Source organism: Corvus hawaiiensis, chromosome 3 (assembly GCF_020740725.1).
Source record: "Corvus hawaiiensis isolate bCorHaw1 chromosome 3, bCorHaw1.pri.cur, whole genome shotgun sequence".
Classification (NCBI taxonomy): domain Eukaryota; kingdom Metazoa; phylum Chordata; class Aves; order Passeriformes; family Corvidae; genus Corvus; species Corvus hawaiiensis.
In genome coordinates this window covers 45,309,896-45,317,265 of record NC_063215.1, presented here as the reverse complement: position 1 = coordinate 45,317,265, position 7,370 = coordinate 45,309,896, and positions in this window count along the sequence as shown.

Here is a 7,370-nt window from a genome sequence, read left to right as displayed (position 1 = left end):
CTGTCCTGATGCCACACCACACAGACAATGGGCTGGCTCCCCAATGCTTGTATCTTTTTTCATCTGTACATCAATGAATGAGGAAGGAACAAGCAAATTCATGTGTCAGGAGGAAGCTGGTCACAGATGCTACTTCAGGCTAATGAGCCCAGCTAGCCAGGCGCTTCCTGGCAGTATCAGGGAAAAACAGATTTTGCCAGGAATGTCCGAGTAGCTCTTGCAAGGGCTTCTCTGCCCGAGCAAACTAGGGAGATGGTGCCAAGTCAGGGCCTGGACCAGGAGAGAAGGCTGCTGCCCTGCATTCGGCACCTCTGCCCTCCCTCGCATGGCTCCATACGCCGTACAGAGGCACCGGCCACAGCTCTGCCCAGGCGGGATAACGCCAGCAGACTACAAGGACAGAGCCTTTACTTGGCTTTTCCCTCCCTCCCTTCCACCCATTCTGCAGGACTTGCTTCCCACCATGCACAGGCCTGGGAGGCACCCATCATCCTGCCACCCATGGTCAGAGCCTGCCTTGTCCAGGCTGGCCAGGCCACAGGACTTCACTGCTGAAAGGGACAGAGTCAGTGCAAACACGATGTAGGTTCTACCCCATGTGACTTTCAACAGTAGAACCTACCCCAAATCCTTCCTCATCCAGAGCTACCCCTAAGCTCCCCTCAACTCAGCAAGGGTCTCCTTTTCTGAGATGGATTTGGAGAGGGGTCATCCAGAGGGCTACTGACTAAATTCAGTGAGATGCACGTGCAAAAACAAAGTCAGGATTGAACCAAGAAAGAGGAATTTTAATAGGCGAAGGAAACTGTGTTCTTCTTTGCTGTGTTTTTTTTTAAATGTCATTTTCCCTACATGTAATTGTTGCACTTTAAGAAAAAGAGCACTATCAAGTGCAGTCAGCTGTGTTTCAGGCACTCCGCCTTTTCTTTGTCATCCGAAACATTTACAAAATACTCACATTTTAAAAAACTTTACTTTCTTCTTCTGTAAGTTACCATTTTGTTTTGCTGCAGCCTATGTACCAGGTAACTCTGAGCATTTTTTTTACTAAAATTTCACTTGAATCAAACATTTTTAATACAGAGAGCACATAAAAGATTGATTCTTTATGTCTGGATATTCTTCATAATGGCTTAATTGTATTTCTGTTTTTCTTTTAACTTTCATCAATTTTAGCTAAACCATATACTGTGAAAGAATTGCATCCTACAGCCGCATGTGGTATACTCCTAGTTACTACCACCCTCATTTCCTGTCATCGTAAATTGGTCTCTTTGCATTATGCAGCACAGACCGTACTAAATGAATTCTCCAGTGCTTCTTTCTTTCCATGTAATTGCAGATGTTCACTTACTAGATTAAAGGAACCTGCTTACTGACATCTAAGCAGCTGGGTATAAGAAGCAACATTATTAATTATCTTCACTGACATGAAGCCCATCAGTGCCAAGGATAGCTGGCAGTCAAGGTTTTCCATGTGTCTTATGCTAGGCAGCCAAAGAGGAATACCTAAGCGCAGGATTGCCTTATTTTCATTCCGTTACAAAAGCATTTTTCTCCACCCATGACCACTTTCATTAAATGAATCCTAATCTTTCAACAATGAGGTGAATGCCATTATGCAAATAAGCAACTGCTTTTCAGCCTTGCAGAACGATGTCACTCACCTACACAAAGGTTTCAGAGGCTCTTTCATGGTGGCAGTCACTGAACTTCATAAATACCAATTTGTAAGTTTTGCATTTGGTGATAAGAATTTTTTCCATGAGACTGGCTGCTTCTAAAGCTGTATCTTGAAGCTGAGAGCTAATGAAATGTTTAATATTCTGGAATAATTCACCTCTGTGCATCAGAATGTTGTAAAAAGGCTCCCATCTGATGATGCCTGCAGCTGGCACGGTGTGCTCTGTATTTATCACAGTGCTCCAGATAATATTAGTATTTAATGACTGTGCACTGATAAGCTGAAACTGGATGAATAGACTGTCTTTCATCTCATTCTGCTTAAGGTGACATGAACTTTCATTTATGTCACAGCCACTTGCAGCTGTTCAGATGCACTCTAAAGACGCTGAAAGGAATACTCTATCAATCCACAGCCAAATGAATGACCATAAGAATGAGTCTGTTGTCTTACTGTCATTGGATTGCTTTAATAAAAGCATTTGTATTCCAGGAAGGAGGCAAGAATATAATTAATCATTGACACAACTGAGTAGGCACATTGTGTAACTGATTCATTAGGAAGTAATTTCAAGAATATTTATTTTGATAATATACATTTTATAATTCATTAGCAACATAATAAAGTGAATGCTCACTTCCTATTTTTATACCTTTGAATTAAATATAATCGCATCCTTGCTGTCTGTGGCTCTCTGCAAAGCTTTCTGTTTGAAGCAGAATGTAAGAACAGTGATCATGACGGAGATAGTTAATAACAGGGGAACCTGTTTACAGGGTTGGAGTCCTCTTTGTATTGATGACCACAATTCATAGAATCCTAGAAATATTTAGGTTGGAAAAGACCTTTAAGATTATCAAGTCAAACCATGCAGATCAGAAATATGGAATGTGTGGAGGAATTCAGCCTCATATCTCAGTATTACTGATAACACAGGTATGTCTAGAACTAAACTAGTGCAACCACATGCAAGAACAGATGTTTGCAATGATTTTTCCATAATCCAGCTATACTTCAATGGGTCCAGAATATGGACAGGATTCTCCACGTGCCATGCCACTCTCCTATACCTACATGGATCTTGGCATGCTACATGATTTTTCTCTCTTTGAATACTTCAAGATATAAAGTTTGGTTTGAAGAGGAGACTTTTTTGATAAATATTTGAGTAGCATTTCTTAAACTTCATAAGCTTTCATGACAAGCCTGCCCACTAGGGCTCACCTTGGTTCTGTTCACTGCTAGGGCTCAGTGACTTATGTTACCCGGAGTTTCCACCTGCAATTAACCTAATGCATTTTTGTAGATGCATCTTCATAACACAGTGCTACAGTGGATGAAACAAGAGGTAAATGGCGTTGTATGTGTGTCAGCTGAAATTGGTGCGACTCTAAGCTAGTCCAATCTTGGTTTTAACCAGAACACAGGCTCCCCCAGGCAAAGAGATCTCTTGCATTAGCACATCTGGTCATCTGGATCTTTTGGAGTAAAGATAATAATTTATTTAAAAGATCTTTATCTATTGTTAATGACGGTGCTTGTGAAAGTAGCTTGATTGGTAAGGACTGAGGCAGAAGGCTTCTGGGAATAGACGAAGGGTGAGAGCTGGGAGAAGGTGAAAAAGCAAAATGAGCAGTGAGAGTGTAGAGTTAAAAATAAGAAGTGTATATCTAACAGCTATTGAAAACTTTATGTAACTACTGAAATATCTGACATGCAAGCTTAGGCTGGGAATTAAAGGTTTCTTTCCTTATTCCAGAAACATCTAGTAGGAGGCTGATGACAGCTCAGAACTTCAGCAAGAGAGAGTATCAGATTCTGCTAACAGAAATAATCTCCATTCCTGAAGTCTTTAGACATTTGTGATGGAAAGTATCTGCTTTATTTGCCTGACAATAACATAACTTTTTCACTTCCACAGTTGATACCTTCCACAGTTACATAATGCTTTGAACAGCTTTTAGGTTTACACTCTGTATTTTTAACTTTACATTCTCACTCCTGAGCAGACACCTTACTCGAGGGATGAACTAAAGTACAGCTCTGCAGCGATGCCAACAAACATCAGCCCAGTGAAGCAGCTTGTCTCCCAGAGCCATGATTAAGCCACATCCCCAACAGACTCATGGTTAAAGCACCCATCCACACAGCTGGATGTCTAGAACAAATCAAATCTAAATCCCTTTTTCGCCATACCAGCACTGACTGTGCTCTCTTTGCCAGCTTCTGAACACCCTAACCCTAACCTGGACATACTCAGCGTCTGTGGGATGTACCAGAATGAGGCAGCAATGCCATGGGGCAGTGGCTTTGGCACACAGTCCAGCTTTAGTGCTGGCTTGCAGATTTGATTCTGTAACTTGGCACTAAACTACATCAGCTGCAAAGTGGAAAAAATCTTGAAAAAACGCAGATCTTTCCTCTCCCACACTGAGTACTCTGAACACTGGGCTTTCAACACACACCTGGTTTTTGCACCCTTCTTTTTGCCCCATAGAATTCTTAGAGCCTTCTCTTGTTCCTGCATTTGACAACAGATGAAATTTTTGCAGAGCTATGCTTTTTCAGGGTGAGAGAAGCAGGCTCTGAGCCTGACCCTGGTTCTGCTGTGGTCCAGCCCAGCAAGGGCTGTGGAAAGTGCCCTGAGCAGAGTGACTCTGGCCACATGCAGAAAACACAGAGGGCCCTTTACAAACCTAAACCCAGAAAAGCACTCACTTAAGTGAATTTAAACATCTCCTCCAGCAGCAGCCACTGACTGGGATTTGTGTATTTTTGTTACAGCTAAATCCTACACTGGGCACTTCTTCCACCTCTTCCAGATGATAGTGTTTGAAATGAGCTCAGGATGGGAAGAGGCAGTTTCCAGAAGGAGAAATCTCTGTGGTCAGGCTGCTTCAAGGTGTGAGGCCACTTGGTCAGGGAGCTGTCTCCCACATCCTTCCTTATGGAAATCTGAGTGAAGAAGCAGCTAAGGCTCTCCCACCTTAACTCCAGCTGAGGGTATGGAGATACTCAATTCCAAGTCTATTATCTGAGAACCTTTACATGTGGAAAGATAAAAATTTAAATGTACTATTTAGCATTTTATTTTACTGATGTGCAAAAAAAAAAAAAGAAAAAAAAAGAAAAAAAAAAGCCTTTTCCCTAAATTTAAACTATAAATTAAAACTATTTTATCTGCACCTGGCAGGGAACACTGTTAGTTGAATGACATTTTAAAAAAGGTTTCCAGTTTGAATTTTGCTCAGTTCTGCAGGCTGGATACGATCTGAATTACAGTATTACATTGTGTTATGACACAACTTGGTTGATGCCTTGCTTGTAAGTGATAGCAATAAAAACTAGTTCACTACAGAAATGCAAACCTGATTCTGTTTACTTCATTACTTGCAAATAAAGGGCAAAGGAGCTTCATTAGAACTCAACTATACATAAATCTGCTGAAAGCTTCTCAAAGTACACAGAGAGTTTAATTCCCATTCCAAAATGTCTAAGAGCTCCTACGGAAGAGCCCTCGTACAACTACCTGGGAAGAACATTACATCCATGGTGGAAAAGAACATCGCTTCTTAAAGAGGTAATTCATCATGCCACCTGCTACCATGTCCCCTTGCTTCATAACTTATTTTTATTGGCCAAGGACAATGCAGGGAAAGAAAAATGCAGTAGAGATATATTAAACACTTAAAAAGTCTAAGAAAATAGAAAAAATCTTCCCATTAAACAGTTATTGATAACTTCTCCTCTTAGAGGACAGCACGATGCAGGGAACACTATTAGTTAACTTCGAAGATAATGCAGAAGGCAGCCATCTGATGCTGTCAGTCCCTCCCTAAGCAATTGCTGAGGAAAGAGATGGGGCTCTTTTCTAGACAGTGAAATCATAAACCTCTGGGGGAAATTGCCAGCACAGCCAAGGGAAGGTCTGGTGCCAGCTCTAAGGGGGCACTTTTGCATGCCTGCTTGGGTAACCCTGCCTTGGCTGCAGCAACAGTACAAGAGGCATCTGGAGACAGGGCAGTGGAGAAGCCAACAGCAAGGCTTTCTGCATGTTTTACAGAGCTGCCAGGCTTCTCATAGAATGAATCATGTCCAGGTATAGGTGTGTCTAAGGCACTCCCATAACTCCAATAGCAGGTGTGAGAAGAGAGCTGTTTACAAGCAGTCAGAAGCTCATGATGCCCAGTTTCATGGCTAAGCAGTGGGACTGGCCCAAAGATGCCTGCTCAAGTGTTCAGGGTCCTGTTCAGCCCAGCTGGAACTAATCTTGCCCTTTCTGCTACGTGTTCCCAGCTGGCCCTTGAGGCCCCTTGGCCAGCTGCCTTCCCACCCTCTGTGCAGAGCATTTGCCACAGCTGATCCTCTCTCTTGATCCAAGGCCACAAAGTCTCCTACAGCTTCTCGAGTCCGATATTGGATTTCTGAGTCTTACCACAGGCTCCCTTGTAAATCTCCCTTTAAGTATGACCTTTATATCTTGCCATACCGTTGCAAAAAATAGTATTGGTTATAATTTGGCTTTACATTTACTAGATTATCTGACCTTTTAGAAATGGACTTTTTATGTAAGTACAACGAGCAGTTTAAAAAATATCAGAGTAATCTGATGACTCAAGTGGTTGGTTCAAAGCACACTGGGCAGAGCTAGTCTGTACCACATGGTGGCTTTGCCATCTTATTATTGCCTCCCTTGGGTCTCTCATCCAGGTTTTATTTCCAAGGCTAGATTGAGAAGGTCATTTATAGTCTCAGTCTTAGAGCACTAGATAATATTGATGTGGATTTAAAATCAATAATATAGTAGTGGTTCTGTTCCTTGGTTCTATATATATGTGGAGGATTATGACGGACATTGCTTCCAACCAAGTACAACTCAAAAAGTGGAGATATCTTACAGATACGCCACCAATATTTTCTTTCTTCTTTTATGATGATTAGGAGGAACAGTGGTTTATTGGAATAATGTAATCTCAGTAGATTTAGCACTCTTCTTTTATTATGTATTTCCTCATCCCTTTGTTATCATTCCAGTGAAGAGTAAATATAATGGGCAAATTTATGCCTGATGCAACTGGGGATAGATCTGAATAAGTGCTTTCAACTCCACCCACGTATAAAGAACAAAAAGGGAAAAAAACATGAATCAGTACTGCCTCAGTTTTGCCCATATAGAAGTCTCTCAAATTATACGGCTAAAATTAAACTAGTTGTGAAATAGCATAAACTAGTTGTGAAAAAGCATGCCTGAAAGGTAAGTATTGGAGTTACACCGCAAACCCCTTTAAATGTTTCATTAACTACAAGAACCTTAATACATGCTCTAGTAGATATATAAAACTACTTTTTCCCCTCAAAAATAATAAATATTAAAATAAGTGCTGTAATCAGATAACAAAGATTTGAGTATATGTAACTCAGGATAGCTTAAAGTGCTCTGGCTCATCATTTTCTCAAGTTTTAAGAGAATCAATTATTCCAAAAAATTATGCATCTTCTTCCCTCGCAAACATAGAGCTAAAAAGTCTTTGAAAATAAAGAACCCCCTCGGGAAAGCAAGTTCACAGAAGTGTTGATCCCTTTACCTAGAGCAGGACAGGTTGCTTTGTCCTTCAACTTCCGGAGAAGTTTCTGTCAGTGCCCTGCCCTTCATCACCCTGCGGCACGACGAGCGTGCCAGCCTGCC